The sequence below is a fragment of the Amblyomma americanum genome, chromosome 11, assembly GCF_052857255.1.
Source record: "Amblyomma americanum isolate KBUSLIRL-KWMA chromosome 11, ASM5285725v1, whole genome shotgun sequence".
Classification (NCBI taxonomy): domain Eukaryota; kingdom Metazoa; phylum Arthropoda; class Arachnida; order Ixodida; family Ixodidae; genus Amblyomma; species Amblyomma americanum.
In genome coordinates, this window is record NC_135507.1 from 117,848,334 (window position 1) to 117,865,964 (window position 17,631).

Sequence of the window (17,631 nt, forward strand, 5' to 3'; positions counted from 1 at the left end):
CTGATAGAATTGTCCGACGGTTCGAATTATCAAATGGCCCCAGACAAACTGCTCAAAGCAATTTGCATCGCGGTAAAATTGTTCGACAAAATACTGGGTAATTAATTGTCGCCTGCTAATTTGAGAGAGAACTACACGCAACGATTGTTCTCACATATCCGTCAACGTTTCACTGCCTGCACCGTCGTGGGGGGGTGTCTAAGTAGAACTGCTCCGAAATGGTAAGCACCTCCACGGAAACCTTCACGGTGCGAAGCATTAGCAAACGGTGGGGCCGCGACATCGATGGACACTAAAACACCGAAGCCAGCCTCCTTCAAGAGCCGCAATGAAAACGAATGAAGTAACAGCGGTTATATTGCCGTTTTTTCATGCCTCCCGTGACCTATACGGTACGTTGACGTCAAAGAGGTGTTAAAACCGAAACAGCATTAAGGAAAATTTTGATTTTAGATTATTTAGCGCTCGTATGCGCATATCACTTGGTGATTTATGTATAATAATGTCTTACGCATCACTGCAAAGAAAACATGTCATCAAAATTATTTGCCTATACTTAAGTAAAAACGGATTTCATGGCTCTCTCTGGCTGTGCTAATGTTTGATTGGTGCCGAAGGACGCAACTGTTGTGGAGATTGACTACTTTTTAATGCGACAGTGTTCGAAGTGCACGTTTAGCGGCAACCCCTGTGGTGTGAAAACAAAATTCCCATCGGTCGATGACGCTGTAGCGTCACAACCACATGAATTGGCGTGGGTAATTCAAACACCACAATGGTCACAGTGCAACAGTGACGACGTCACTGCACTAATCCTCTTTGGTCTAAGGTCATCCCTCTTAAGAAAGAAAAGGAATTGCGCTAAAAAGAAAAATGGTAGTGCAGGGACTCGAAACCCTGGTCCTAGGGTTGAGCAGAGCGCTTCCCTAGGCCTCAGCCACAGTCCTACAGCGAAAGCTCTACTCCACGCCCCACGGTGCTCCGCCCGTACCAAGCTGAAGGTGATGTGGCTATATGAAATTTGACCCTCAAACCAGGAGAAGCGGAGGCTTGGCTCTGACGTCATGCACCTGACTCGCCACGGCTGCGCGCGTTGAGCCAACAACGCTCGCTCGCCTCGCAACTATCGAACCACTGCACATCGCCAGACGGCACTCTGGCAACTGCCGGAAATCGCGTGACGTGCCGCACATGGCTTGCACGTGACGTCACATCCACCTGCTCGTTGACCCGGCGACCATGCTTGTGACCCAGTCGCTCAGTCTTCGTTCAGTGCTGTGCTGCCGCGGATGCTTTCAAATTCGTGGCACCGGCACCGTTCACAGCTCTTCTTCATCCGATTTGTGCCTGCTTTGGCGCCGCATGAACCTTTAAACGCAGGTTATTACTCTGAACTCATCGGCAGTATTCGCCTTCGTTACGAAGACAAGTTGAAACTGTGCGATGATATCGATCCATGCACGCTGCGGCCCGGAGTGGACACAAGTGCCGATGTGAGTGGCTTCCCCGAGATTTCGCACGGCGACATCGTCACGTATCTTGTGTTTTCCGCGAACTTTGTGACTTTGGAAAACATGAAAGCGTACAAAGCTTTGGAGTCCCACAATTATTTTACAAGCGGCTGGGTGAAGCACCTTTCTGCCAAGGAATTCCAGGACGGCAAAGTTGTCCTGCTCGGCGAGGTAAGCATTACGAATCCATTTGATGATTGCAAACCTTGTTAATCTGTATGAGCAAAGCTGTGACGAATGGTCCGTACGCCGTTTGCGCTAAGCGCTCTGTGCGGCGCATCTGAAGCGCGACATTCGGTTATGTATGTACGCGAGCACGTGAGGTGCCCGCAAAGCGTGAAAGGAGGCGGAAAAACCTTATCGGTTCCAAAAAACAAACAGAAAAACGGAATTTGAGGTCAAATCTAGGTGATCAGAATACTTTGCTTCGTGATGACCTCGGTGGCTCGCTTGAGGACCCGGCGTTGAACAGCCAAGTCCGAGCTGGGCAGCGCAGTCTCCCACAGATTAAAAGGACCGAGTTGCAGCTCCCATTATGTGCCTTTGTTTTTATTTTGCACAGTCTGAATGGCATTGCAAATGAGCAGGTTCAGACAGACAAGTTCGTGCACCGCAACTCTGAAAAAAAAACGGCTCAAATGTTTTGTTCTAAGACGACATCCCTAGGCAAAGTGCAACTGAACCGCAGCAATTTTGAAACGATAGGTCAGTAAAGCCGACGTTTTTTCTCGTTGTCTTCGCAGGTGAACCACTCACAAAGGCTGGGGCACAAACCTCTCCAAGTGTGGATTTTGTGCAAGAAGGATGGCGCTGTGATCTGTTACGTTTCGCCTACGACGCGCGGTATAGCCGGCGCGGATGCAACGGACGCCTGGGGCTTCGTTCAAAGTGGCGGTCATTTTGGGCCCGTTCATCGCTGCCGCAACGCCTCCCGCCAAGCGCGTCCAGGCAGGTTTCAATGCCACGTGTCGTCGTGTGTGCGTGTGTGTGTGTGTACATGTTGGTGCCCACGCTTGTCAAAGCGCGGCAGCCGGGGAGAGGAGCTCCCCAACTGGGAGGCGAGGAGGTCTGACCGGCGCCGGCCCGGCGGACGCGCCCGTCACGTCTGTACATGTCCGTGCGTCGCCGTCTTGTGCGACTCATCCCAAGCCGTTCCTTCTTGCCCTCGACTCCGAGGGTATAAAAGGCAGCTGCGCCGGACGCCAAGGAGAGACTTCATTTCTTCCTTCGAGTAACGTGGTCGCCCTGACCGGCTGCTCTTTTGCGATGCCAGAATAAACAAGTTGTTCTGTTGCCAGTCGACTCATCCTTTGCCGGGACCTTCGGATGTTTCCAGCTTTGCGCCAGGCCGCCAGGCCAAAGCTACCCTTGGGGCTTGCAACCCATTTGCAACAACTGGTTGCCAGCGGTGAGATCGCGACAACGGAGGCCAGCAGCGAAGATATGCGGTCAACTGTATGCTGAGCAGCTCAACGACCATCCGGGAGCAGTGCAACGAGCCCTGTGTGATGACTGGTTGCCTGCAGAGGAACGACTGCGCTGAATTCTTGGCTGCGAGGTTTGGTGAGTGCGGGACTTTCTTCTTCTGAGTTTTGCCAGGCTTTTGTTAGTGTCAGAAACAGAGCTGGTAATTGTGTTGTCGTTGCTGCCGGGTTAGTTTGCGGCAAGACAATAGTAGGCAGTAGAGAAAGCAGCATTCGGAGCAGCCATGGATTTGAAGTCGTTGCGCAAACCGAAATTGCTGGAGCTTGCAAGAGAGTTGGGTCTGGATGTCTCAGACAAACTCAGAAAACCAGAACTGCTAAGGGCTATTCTTGAGTTGGAGGCTGAGGATGACGAGCTGTCGGAATGCCTTGAGACCATTGAGGAGAGGGAGCAAAAAGAAGAGAAAGACGAGCGCGAACGTAAAGAGCAAAAATAGAAACACGAGCGCGAACGTAAAGAGCAAAAAGAGAAAGACGAGCGCGAACGTAAAGAGCAAAAAGAGAAAGACGAGCGCGAGCGTAAAGAGCAAAAAGATAAAGAGAAAGAAGAGCGCGACCGTCAACACGCTTTGGAAATGAAGCGTCTCGAGGTAGAGATGGAACGCGCTCGTAATGGAAGTCAGGCACACGGTGCAGGAGAACGAGTATCGTTCAAAATGACTGACCTGATGCGGCCGTTTAAGCTTGGAGAGGACATTGGTTTGTTCCTGGTTAACTTTGAGCGAACGTGCGAGAAGCAGGGGTTCTCTCGGGAAACGTGGCCACAGCGCTTGCTCACTTTGTTATTTATTTATTTATTTATTTATTGATACTGCAGGCCAATAAACTGGCCCTAGCAGGAGGGGCAATACAGTAAAAAGTGTGACAATGCAAAACAACAATAAACACTAACGAAAAATAATGCTGGGTGTAGCAGTGTTACTCAATGAATACGCTCTGGCACCAGCACAATAACGAACAAAACATGAAGAGTGGCACATGTGAAATAACAAACAGGCGGGCAGTTTTTACTCAGAACAACAGAACTGTTTCTGGGGGAAAAAAAAAAGAAGGCATCACAAGTGAAGGAGTTAGGAAAACATAACAGATTGTGAACACTGGTTTTGTTTCAGTTAGTTTATGGAAGAAAGATGTTTTTCCAGCTCTTCTGCAAAGTTTTGTGACTGCAATACATCGACAGGTATAGAATTCCATTCATGTATAGTACGCGGAAAGAAACTATTCATATGGGATTTTGTTTTAGAAAATATTGGCGTAAGTGAAAGGTTATGTCTGTGTCTTGTCTGGCGTGAACTTAGAGGTTTTACGCAATGAGGCTGCTGAAGTGCGCTTTTTCCATTTATAATGTTATGTAAAAATTGGAGACGACTTATCTTCCGCCTGTTTTCCAGCGTACTGATTTTATTTGCAAGCATTATTAAAGACGGAGAATCCTCTCTTTTATATTTACTAAAGATGAATCTGATAGCCTTCCTTTGAACACGCTCTAAATTCATTATATTCTTTTTAGTATGAGGATCCCATACAACTGCTGCATACTTCAGTTTGGAACGGACAAATGTGGTGTATGCTAACATTTTGGTATTTGCAGGTGCATTTCTAAGTTTCCTTTTCAAGAACCACAATTTGCGCAATGCTGCTGAACATGTAATGGAAATATGGTTTGACCAAGAGAGTTCACTGTTGAATGTGAGACCCAAATACTTGTATTTTTCAACCTCAGATATTATTGTGTTGTTAAGTACATAAGAAAATACTCTAGGTTCTTTTTTCCGTGTGACTCGCAGCAAAACTGTTTTGTTTACATTGATTTCCATGCACCAAAGTTCACACCAATCACGGATAGCATTAACTGATTCCTGTAAGTAATTGCTGTCGTTCCTGGAAACAATTTTTCTAAAAATGACACAGTCATCCGCAAATAAATTAACATGGACATCATCAGGAATTACGTCGACTATATCATTAATATAGATCAAAAATAAAAGTGGTCCTAATACGCTGCCTTGCGGTACACCAGAAGTTACCTGACGGATATTGCTGTCTATGGCGGAGGTAGGCTTGGATCCATGTTATAATATTTGTAGGAAGACCAATGCGCTATAGTTTGTGGAGTAATTTTCCATGGGGAACCTTATCGAATGCTTTACTAAAATCAAAAAAGAGCATATCGACTTGCCCGGACGTGTCAAGCACCTGAGAGATTTCATGAACAACTGACACAAGTTGAGTTGTTGTCGACAGTCCCTTTCGAAACCCATGTTGAAATGGAGAGAGGACATTATGGTCTGTCAAAAACTGACGAATAAAGCCTGCGACAATGTGCTCTAATAATTTGCTGCAAGTGGTCGTTATAGAAATGGGACGATAATTCGATACTGTAAGATGGTCACCCTTTTTATGAATTGGAACAACTCTTGCGGTACGCCAGTCAGATGGTATTTCTCCTAATTGTAATGATAATTTGAAAAAGTCAGTTAAAAAAACGCATATCTGTTCCGCATACCTTCGTAAAAAAGCATTTGGTATATTATCCGGCCCGGCAGATTTCCTGACATCAATTTTTAAGAGCATATCCAAAACACCTTGCCTGGAAATCACAATGTCATGTACAAAAGACCTATCATTGTTATGATGTTCAAATTCATCCAGGTCAGAAAACACACTCCAAAAATAATCATTGAAGTGTTCGGCAATACTGGAAGCGTCTTCAATTATTTCATCATTAACCTTAATTTTATGAATTGCCTGTTTAGATTGACCTGAAAAACGCCAAAACTTCTGTGGGGCATGTGAAATAAAATCAACAAGATCATGACTGAAAAACTTATCTCGGGCTGCTTTCACTTTTGTTAGTAATTCAGTTTTCAATTTTTTGGAAGACAAACTCTGCCTGCTATGTTTCTTCATTCGCTTTAGTTTTCGCTTAGTTTGGATAATATCTCTGTTGATCCACGGGTTTGATGGAGGTTTCTTGACACTTCTCAGTGGAATGAATCTGTTAATGCAATAAGAGGCTATGTCCCTGAACTTTTGCCATGAAAGCTCGACATCATCATGGACAACATTTAGGTATAGGTCTAAGTAATCGATGATTGATGTATCATCTGCTTTAGCATAGTCCCTAACCTTAAATCGTTCGCGTTGTTTTCTTCTATTCACGTTGATTGTTGATGAAAAAGAAATTAATTTGTGGTCTGAAATGCCTGCATCAATTTCAGCGGTTCCTTCATGGAAAATTTCACTGAGGAATAAGAGGTCTAGAATATTGTCTCCTCTGGTAGAAACAGTAATAACCTGTTCAAGACTAAAAGTTAGCATCATATCAATGAGTATATCACAGGAAGGACTGTGCCCATAGCTCCGGCTATTCCATTTTATTTGAGGAAGATTAAAATCACCAGTTATAATTAAGTTTTTTCCTCTGAATTTCAAAAGGTGATCATATAATTTCTGCATAAAGTGATCATCAGCATTTGGTGCGCGGTACACAGAACATAGTATGAATGAAAAACCCCAGACAGAGACATTCAAAAACAAGCTTTCGTGGTTATCAATCTGATCTAGTTCTCCTATATCAACACTATTTTTTGCTATAACTGCGACGCCACCACCTCGGGAGAATCTATCTCTTCTAAACAGTTGGTAACCTGGCGAAATTATTTCATCATCCTGCACCCCGTCATGCAACCAGGTTTCAGAAATAACGCATATATGAGGATCGTATACTAATAAAAGATCTTGCAGTCTGTCTATTTTGTTGACAATGCTTTGGGCATTTAGTGAAAGCAGCCGAAACTGGAAAGACCGTGATTGCTATTCTGCCTGCTCTAGTCTCATTTCTGTGTCATCCCTTTTTGCAACTAGTTTCCGTGTGTTGTGTACGTCGTCCCAAATGTACAAGTCGCCGCCAACGCGAATCTTATCATGAACAAGCCAGACCTTTCTGCCGCTATCTTTTTCTTCTTTCGCGCTGTTCCAAAGTAGTCGGCGCTTGCGCAGCGTGTCTGCGCAGTAATCATTTTGCAAGGATATTCCTGATCCTTTCAGTTTGTGAGCATTCTTCATGAGGGCTTGTTTTTCAGTGTAATCCTGGAAAAACGCGATGACGGGCCTTCCTGTGGGTCTCTTCCTGAGTCTGTGAATTCTCGCTACTGAAACACAATCTACCCCCACCTTATCCTTGAAGACGTCTTCAATAACCTTCTCCCGTAGCGTTGTTTCCGTTTCATTAGGATCTTCGGTAATCCCAAAAACAATCAAATTCGAACGGCGGCTGCGGTTTTCCAAATCAACCAGTTTTTCATGGTGAAGTTTAAGTAGGTCATGCGCTGCGGTTGCAACTGCATATGTTTCTTCATTTTCATGGGTCTTTGCTCGAACCTCGGTCATACTGCATTCCAAGCTGATTAAACGCTGTTCGAAACAGTGTATTGCTGTCCCCGTGGATTCAAGGCGTTCTTTCAATGAAGCGATGTCAGCTCTAATTGCTTGCTGGCCACTCAATATAGACTCGAACATTTCATCAACAGTCGGTCCCGGATTTTCTTCAATGTCCCCACAAACGAGAAGCTTACACGAATTTAAACACTCATAGGCAATACTCAAGCACAGATGTGGGCGCGGCAGTACAAGAAAACGATCATCACTGCGTATTGTGCTGTTGTAACTAACCTGTACAAGAATAATCGGACGCATAGTCAGCGTTGTGCGCCCAAGGCTTTCGCCACGCCCACTGGTAAGTCCATCGTGCGGTGCTGTCTTTATAGCAGTTGAACCTGGTGACGTCAGGAACCCGTGACTTGAAAACACTGCATCATCCGTTTTCGGAAAGAGGCACGAAACTGCATCGTCGATATGGCTTGATGTCACTGTTGTAAACGGCTTGGCTGAAGGCGCAACAAGGAGGCTGGCAGTTGGCAGGAACAAAGCCTGTACAAGAATAATCGGACGCATAGTCAGCGTTGTGCGCCCAAGGCTTTCGCCGCGCCCACTGGTAAGTCCATCGTGCGGTGCTGTCTTTATAGCAGTTGAAGCTGGTGACGTCAGGAACCCGTGACTTGAAAACACTGCATCATCCGTTTTCGGAAAGAGGCACGAAACTGCATCGTCGATATGGCTTGATGTCACTGTTGTAAACGGCTTGGCTGAAGGCGCAACAAGGAGGCTGGCAGTTGGCAGGAACAAAGCCTGTACAAGAAGAATCGGACGCATAGTCAGCGTTGTGCGCCCAAGGCTTTCGCCGCGCCCACTACCCGGCGAGGCGGCCGACGTAGTCGCTCGCTTGAAGAGAGAGGAGGCAGAGGATTTCGACCAAGTGAAATCGAGTCTGCTAAAAAAGTACAGGCTGTCAGCGGAGGCGTTCCGTCGGAAGTTTCGGGAAAATGAAAAAGGCAGAAGTGAGTCATATACAGAGTTTGCCTACAGGCTTATGTCAAACATGCAGGAGTGGCTCAAAGAAGAGAAAGCGTTTGGTGACCACGAGAAAATTCTGCAGTGTTTCGAGCTGGAACAGTTTTACAGTCGGTTACCTGAGAACGTGCGGTACTGGGTCTTGGATAGGCCAGACGTTAGTACAGTGGCTAAAGCCGCCGAGCTAGCCGAGGAGTTTGTGACGCGTCGGGCTCGCGGAGCTAAGGACGGTCAAAAGGGTGAATTTGGCTCCAAGTCTGAGAGGCCGAAGTTCACACCCATGAGAGCAAGGGGGGACACACGTAGTGCGGATGCGAGTGAAAGCAGTCCGACCGAACGTAAGGAGACGGCGGCAGCCGAAGCCGAACGTAGAAAGCGGTTCGAGACGAGGCAAGCGCGCGTGTGTTATACGTGCCAGAAGCCGGGTCACTTTTCGGCGCAGTGTCCAGAAACAAAAAGAGAAGTCGTGTGTTTGTCATTATGTAGCACTGACGAGAACATGAAGCTTCTCGAGCCTTACATGCGAGACTTCCTCGTGAATGGGAAAGAGTGCCGAGTGCTTCGTGATTCCGCAGCTACAATGGATGTAGTTCACCCCTCTTACGTAGAACCCGATATGTTCACGGGCGAGTGCGCATGGATCAAGCAAGCCTTGGAAGCTCATAGCGTGTGTCTGCCCGTAGCAAAAGTGCTCATTGAAGGACCTTTCGAAGCACTTGAGACGGAGGCCGTAGTATCATCTATGCTGCCCCCCCAGTACCCGTACCTATTTTCGAACAGGTCCGATCACCTCCTGCGCGAGAAGGGGCTTTTGTTTGGTGAGGCTAGCGTTTAGGCCTTAACCAGATCGAGAGTTCGGGAGCTCGCTGCAAAGGCGGTAGTTGCGGTGCCGACGTTGTCGAACAATGAAAAAGGGTCGGAGGCGCAGCAAGCTGATATTCAGAGCACGTCCGAACTGAATAAAATTGAGCCTGTAGCGTTGAAGGCACCAGGTACTGGAGAGGAAATGCCCGACACGGGAAAGTTAGAAGAGCTTCCGGTCGAGCTTCCGGGAATAGGCTCAGTGACGAACAGGGAAGACACTGATCAGGTCATTAGTGACTTAATCATTAAAGCACCGCTGTCGGCTGAGCAGAAAACCGAACTACACCAACTCATCCCCAGGATTCTGGACCATGCGCCTCGAAAAACCGGTCGCGCCATCTCGTGACAGCCGGCGGCGCGGCGGCGCGTAACTCAATGGCGACGAAAAATAAAAATTGATATTTCGTCGCGCATAACAGTTAGAAATTAGCTCTCTCGCCTAGATGTTAAATGCATCTTAAAGTTTCATTTAGTCGAGTTTCATCGATGTAGCTTACATATTGCGTTTGCTATGAGCAATGATCTATGACAGCATGGAGCCTATGGCGAGGTCCTGAAAAATACCCCACTTGACTTCAATTTATCGCTCACTACAGCCCTATTTTAAAATATATCGACAAGCTCTAGCAGGTTCACGTAGGGTAATGTCCTACCTTTAAGGAAGTATAAGGTATTTTACATTTCAATGGCGTAAAAGTCTTCCTGCGCTATTTCACTATTGATCATGCATCATCAGCTTTTTCATGAAACGTGTGGTGCCCTCTCTCGGTGCGTTGGAAAGGCACACGTCCCTGCTCGCAGCCGGGCTCGAGTAGCGGAGGCGGCTCGATTCCGGCCGTGCCCTGCTACAGTATCCCTGCTTTGGGAGGTTGAGCCTGCCGTACGAATTCGCAGTTTTATCAAAAGTGCCCCCATCGGAGGGAGGCTATGGCCATGGGCTGCTACATAAAAAGCTACAAGAAAGCGTGTGCCTTCTATGAGGTATATAGGGGAAATTATAAGAAGACTCTTTTGCTTGACAGGTACATTTTTCATTAAGCGCGTACAGTGACCACAGCGGCATAGGTGATAGTGGAATTGCGTACGCAATAACAGTGCAAAGCAATGAAGCTTCTAGGTACTTTCGTTCAAGCAGTGAAATTTGTAATTCCCGGACGCTCATACTTAGAGCTCACTCACCGATACTTGTATATGGTTCTTGCACTGTGCATTCAAAATTGTAAAATCGTGTCTTAATGTCTACATTTCAACACTCATGTTATTAGCCTCAATAGCAGAAAGCTCTTCCAATCTTTTGTCGATGTGGTGCAAGTGCAGCAAGGATGCGTTGAAGTGAATGTTGCATGTGTTGCACATAAGAGGCGGCAAACCTGATGCTGCGTTTTATGCCAGTAGGTTATTTGTCCAATGTAACAATTAGTAGTGTGGTAGTTCACATTTTTGTCTAGGTTGGTAAAGTGCTTCTCACGATTCGATCGTTCGCCGTCGAGAAGGGGTTTACCATTGCTGTAATCGATGCTAGTTTCGGCAATTCTGTCAAAGATCTACGTGAAGGATGAACCGCTAACGAAGACTTCATAGAGTGGCATGCTGGGAACTATTCTGAAGAGTGTGCCATCAGTTCGGCAAGCCAGTAACTACGCCGTTACCCAGAGCAGCAATCAAGAGTCAAACTCTAGTTAAATGTTCTTGATTATAATTTAAATCTGCTAAGAAATGAACAGAAGTTATTGTCGGATAACACGATGTTTAAAAGATTACTGGTTTTCTCCAGTACGGTGACTCGGCGCTCCACCCAACCCGTTTGTGCAATGCGCCGCTAGCGCGATTCATTAGCGACAGGACGCTACATGCTCGCGGCCCTGAATATGCAGTGAATTTACCGTGTTGCGAATATGTGCAACAGTACCCATAAGCACTTTCGCACGAGTGGCGCGAACATATTTTTTTTTTGCATAAGTTCCAACCTACCCTCGTTTTTTTTTTTTTCTGCCGCTCTCCTATCTACTTTTCGCTATCCTCTCTCTTTGCTTTTTATTCCACCGGTTGCAGTTCCAGTGCTTGAGGGATTAGATAGCAATCGCTGGGCCGGCAACATTTTTAGCTTCCTTTTTGTATTCTCGTCAGTTGTTGTTGCCTCTGAAGCTGTTGCAAAGTACTACTTCTTGGATGTGTGACTCCCGGGGAGTTAGCGCGGCTTTTTAAGCGCACAAACCGCGGGAGTCAGAAGAGGGAGCCGTTTACACGGAACGATCCAGCGACTTTTAAATGTGCCATGCATCTCCATGTTCCTGGTTCTGGCTCCCTTCCCCTGTCGAGCGGACGGAGAGAATTTCAAGCCGTGGAGAGAAGGGGTTGGGGGGCGATGAAAGAACAACTTAAACCGCGAAGAAAAGTTCGGGGAACCTGAAATAGCTTCAAGCCATGAAGAAAAGAGCCACCGAGAGCCCGGCGATCCTTCCATTGTTATAAACCGGACCCCCCTTCCAACGCGTACACGAGCGCCCGCGCGTTGATGCCGACATCTAGCACGGACGCCTCACCTAGGCTTGCTGGCGTCTCCTGCAGTGCGCATGCGCAGACCGGTTTCGGCTTACACTAAGAGCGCGGACGCTGAGCGCGTACGCCCAGGAAGGGCCATTCGAGTTGGCGCCTCTAGGCCTTTTTTGGGGTGGGATGACTGTCTTTGAAGTGGCACAGGAGGCCTCCGATAATGATGTCCGGCTTGTGTGTAGTTTGCATCCCTTCCTTTCTGAGAACACTGGCCAAGGTTTCGCAAACACCCTTTACGTACTAACTGCATACGCGTTTTTGCCACCATGGAGCGTGTCCTTAGCATAAGCATATCGGGTTGTTTTCGTTGCATCCTTTTCAGTTTTAGATGATACATCGAGTGAAGAATCTTGGGTATCCATTGCCTAGAAATGTTTTCTTTTGCTGATGATGAGATTTAATGGCGCACTGGCAACCTCGCACCAAGCGCAATGGGTTGAAGTGTTTTCTTCAACACAATGTTAGGTGGAAGACCATTTTCCGAGCACTTCAACTCAAAGAAACCAAGCGCCAGGCTTCGAGAAAACTTCTACCCATTGGAAATCAGTGGGTACACGGCGACACTGCGGAACGAATCACACACCGTCCTCGAGCCGCATGCTCAAAGCGATGTGTCATTGCTGCTGTCGCTGATTTTAAAACAAATATGCAAGAATTGGGAATCGTCTTAACCAAAACTTGCTTGAATTCCACCCTACCCTTAGGGCACAATTTTCAGCACTGTTCCTCCCAAAAAGGCTACGGGAACAAGACGCACAACACGCAGCATCAAACGGATGAAGAACGTGGAGAGACGGTAACGGAAAGGGCCAAGGATGATTTGAGCAGGTGCATAGGTACGGAGAAATTCTTTTTCAAGAGCTACACGGGCAGCCGGTAGCAGGGTGGTAAGAGGGAGGAAGAAAAGGACAGTGGGGAGGGGTCTCCTGCTGTGCCTTTGCCTGCCTTTCTTGTTTTTTCTCCTTTTACTTTTCCTCGAATCGTGGAGCGCAGTCCATGGTTGCTTTTTGGATGCGCTATGTTTCTGTTCCCTATGGTGCGAAGCACGAGCGGCACGACATAGTCGGCGCCTCTGCGAAAACGGCCCGGAAAGGTCATGGACGCACTCTTGCCTCCAGGCTGTCACAAAAGAAAAACTCACAACCGCTAATGTGTCAGTCTTGGCAAAGGGTTTCTCCACACGCAGACAAAAATCTCCCAAAAAAGACATCAGAATTTCTGCAGAAGATTCTTTACTGCCTTCCGCCAAACTAAGGAATTCCACCAGCCTTGTTAAAAGCACAGCGCATGGCACAGGTAGACAGTGCCACCAAAATCAATTTCGGACGAGTTAGCGTGGTTACGCCAGTTGCAACTAGGAGTGCTAGCACTTCGGTTTTCAGTGCTGTTTCAGTGTTCGGTTCCGTTGCGCATAGATGCAGCTGATGAAGACGACGATATCCAAAATACAGCGCAAGATACTGGTATTTTATGACGCAGAATGTTCGGCTGCGGCGGTGTGGCAGTCGACGGCGGCAAAAAAGCGCTCCGCTGCCGCCGACGCCGGCGAATCGCCCGGAAAAACGCTCCATGCGGGCCACGCTTAACGCAGTAACCAGCAAAACGTATGCGTTCACGCCGCCTCGGGTTCGAAACTCACTCGCGGCCGTAAAACACACGCCAGAAGTGGAAACGTTTTGCATTCCATACGTGAAAGGCGTGAGCGAGACGCTGGCACGCATTCTCGGTAAAGAAGGGTGCTAACAACGCACAGTCTATTGAGTGGCTTTACGACTACCACCATCGGACGCCTTCTCTCCCCCCCCCCCCCCCCCAAACGGCCGTCACCCAAAAGAAAGGGCCCAAGAGGTTGTATACCAAATGTCCTGCTCGGTCTTCCCGGAATTGTACATAGGGGAAACGAAGAACTTCGCCGAAATAATGAGGCAACACAAAGCGGACGTCCGACAAATGAACCGTGACCGCAGCGCTGCGGCCGAACACTGCGAGGCATGCGACCACCGAATGGACGTTGACGGCACTAATGTACTGGAAACCGAAGCTAACCCGCACAGGAGGCTTCTACTTGAGTCGTGGCACATCCAACAGACAGGGAAGAATGTTAATCGCTCCCTGGGGACACTTCCCGCTTCTTACATCAATGGTTTGCAGCCACTGACCCGGATGTTTTCAACACGAGGGCTTAAAAAGCCGAGGTTCGAACCATCCGAGGGTTTTTCGACAGCCCGGCGCCGAGATGCGGCGATTTCCCTGTTAATCCCCGTCAGCAGGAAGCGTGCATGGCGAGGCAAGCGGGCGTAGACCGGCGAAGGCAAAGACCGAGCCAGAGGAAAGGAGCCAAGACGTTTTCCCGAAACCGCCCGCCCCCCTTCGCCCGTCTAAGGAAACCACCGCAGTGATAGCGTAGCATAGCGCATGGTCAGCGCGGACGCGGCAAGGAGACGCCGCGTCTAAGCCGCGACGGCGTCGAAGTCAGAGGATGGGGCATACCAACGGGTCCCGAGAAGCGGGCCTGCTTAACGAAACGCTGAAGCGTGTTCAGAGGCAGCAACGACAGGCTGGCGCCTCTTTCCAGATTTTGCGGGGACGCCTGTCAACAGTCGTCCCGAAGACGAGTAGTCTACTACTCGCAGCGGTAGCGATCGGTTGAATATCGGTAATTGGCGTAAAGCTGGGAGCCGCATGGGAATGTTTTGATGTATTTTCATATGTTTCTCTTTTTACTTTTTAAGGGAGAGAGTTTGAGTAATACTGTGGAAGAATGGGGCGTGGCACGTAAACCTGTTGGCCCAAGCATTTCGAGGGTTCATTCCCGGAATTACATTTTCTTATAGCAATTTAAATGTGCTGTGTATTTCAGGGAGAGGGTTTGAACCTTGCCAAATTGGAGGGCGTGCCATGAAGTTTGTAAACCAATGATGGGTTAGTTTGCTGTTGATTGGGCGATGCAAGAGGTGGGCCGGGTTTCTAGGTCTTTAAAACCAGGGTCCGGAGCCATGGGAGGTCGTTCTGAGCTAGATTTAGGTCCCTTGCATCTTCTGCGGTGCCAATGAAGGAAGATTTTCCCTTAGCCAGTTCCATGTAACCGCCATCGCCCCCATACACCTTGCCCTTGTCTCCCGCATCCTTTAAGCTCCTCAGGACCTGGCTGTCTCGCTACTGTCTGTCATCAGCTGCATCTGGTTAGCCAGTTCCCTGCGTCCATTGAATTTCTTCTGCTGAAGTTTTGATGTACCACCTGGTCGAGAGAGTCATTGCCAAAACGGTAAGTAACAACCTTCCCAAGCCATTTCTTTAAGCACCTCGGTCCATGTTACGTTTTGTGTTTGTTTGCATGTCCTGATTACACAATTCAGGGCGGTCTGTAGAGCTTGTTGGTAACTTTTTTTTAATTCCTACAGCATGACAAGCGTAGAGCTTACATGCGTGTGCAATCACTGTGGATTTGGTTTGTGTGGAAGGATTGTCACGGAAATTCAGTGTGGGGTCATCGTTTCGATTAAAGATAAGAGGCTTAGGCAGAATTCGACACAACTACTAGGTTGCGAACCAAACGCGCTCCAGGCCACAAGCACGCTTTGGTGTTTTGGGGAAAGGAAATGGCGCAGTATCTGTCTCGCATATCGGCGGACACCTGAACCGCGCCGTAAGGGAAGGGATAAAGGGGGGAGTGAAAGAAGAAAGGAAGAAAGAGGTGCCGTAGTGGAGGGCTCCGGAATAATTTCGACCACCTGGGGATCTTTAACGTGCGCTGACATCGCACAGCAAACGGGCGCCTTAGCGCTTTTCCTCCATAAAAACGCAGCCGCCGCGGTCGGGTTCGAACCCGGGAACTCCGGCTCAGTAGTCGAGCGCCCTAACCACTGAGCCACCGCGGCGGGTAATGATCTGAGAACAAGAACAAACAAAGGACGCGTCTTCGTTTGGAGCTATCCACGAGGGCCACGATTAAACATTAATTCTTTCGCATTCCATGATTTCACAAGCAGTCTTCAGTGTCCTCAAAATTTCTTCGTTTTTTTTCTGACATATAACTGCGAATTTGTAAAGATAATACTTGTACATAGTTCCTGACCACTCTCCCTTCTATAGTTTATGGCTATAGTTATTTCATTTCTCTAATCTGTCTGATATCCCTTTATTTGCGCTGCCCCAGCTCAGGTGCTCGCAGCAGGAAAAATCTTTCCCTTCTTTTCTTTTTATTATTTGGATAATATCACCGCTACTACTACTACATAGAATTGCCACCCATCACAGTTAGCATTCAACATTGCACATGCGACACGTGACACGCCGCCGCGGTGGCTGAGTGGTTATGGCGCTCGGCTGCTGGCCCGAAAGATGCGGGTTCGATCCCGGCCTCGGCGGTCGAATTTCGATGCAGGTGAAATTCGAGAGCCCCGTGTACTATGCGTTGTCGATGCATGTTAAAGAACCCCAGATGGTCGAAATTTCCCAAGCCCTTCACTACGGCGTCTATCATAGCCTGAGTCGGTTTGGGGCGTTAAACCCTCATAAAACAACGACCATAAAAAATGTACACAACGACCGGTCGTTCATGTTTATAGCATGCAAACAGCTTAAGGCCCTTGCTTACATGGTGCTAATGGCGGTTTACGTAGTGCTCTCATATTTTATTAGGTAAAATTACAACATTTGGCCAGAAAAAAGCAGTACAGGGAGACGTCGGAGCAAATGTATTATTATTCCAAAGGATATGCAAGGCACTGCAGATAATTTAGCGAAGCTTAAAGAGATAACATGCAAAGGTCCGAATAATGCAGAAATACAGCAGGCGCCTTCTGCTGGACATAATATTTCTGAAGTACGTAATTAGCAAGTAGCGCTATCTCTCTTGTTATTCATAACTTTAGCTCAACATTTTCAACATAAATGTAGACCAAGTGAGGACTTTATTTACTAATGTACGCATGCCAGTGTTACCGGATACGTTGTCATTCACAAGTAGACATGATGCAAAGCATGCAAGGCGAGCGAATTAAAGAGGAATCGCTCGTGGGCGATGTAAAACGGTATAGCATACCTACTGACAGAGGAGTGAAGCGGCAAGATTTGACACATAAAAAAAAAACCTGCAGCTGGTTCGCTTTCCCATCTCGAGGAATAAAAATAAGCGCACAACAATATGTTTGGATAGAACAGATGACAACCTAAACCTTGCAAGTGCAGAATATTTGCAGCGCGCGCATTTGTTTCTTCAAGCTTTCCTTAGCATTAGCTGAGCGACTCTGAATACCAGGTGTTACCTGGAAGACGTTTCAAAAATATGCGTTTTGGCTTTAAAATATGGCTTTTACGGCACAGTATTACCAGTGTGAATTGTTTCCGGTGAATCGTTTTAACTATTCAGCTGGTTAACTAGATTTTAATAATTAACTTTTAACAATTGCAGTTAGGCGCTTAGTCGTAATTTTACATTTGTAGCCGGTAGTTAGTAATAGCCATATAAGTTTTTAGAATTTCCAGAACATGGTTATCTTTGGCCATATGGATCGACAAAATTTGGCTGTTTCGACTAGTTACGCGCACTGGAAAGGTTTCTTTGCTTGGTGGTGGTAGTGGTTTTATTAAAAATAATAGTAAAAAGGAAGGAAAAGATTTTTGCTAGCCCCGGCATCTGCCATCGATACTGAAGCACCTGAGCTGGGGCAGCGGAAATAAAGGACAGCAGGCAGAATGGAGAAATGAAATGAAAGAGGTGAGGGGACAGGAATAGAGGACAGGGGGAGAAGTAATATGTACAAACTATTTACACAATAAGTAATGTGTCCAGGCTGTGCGCGTGA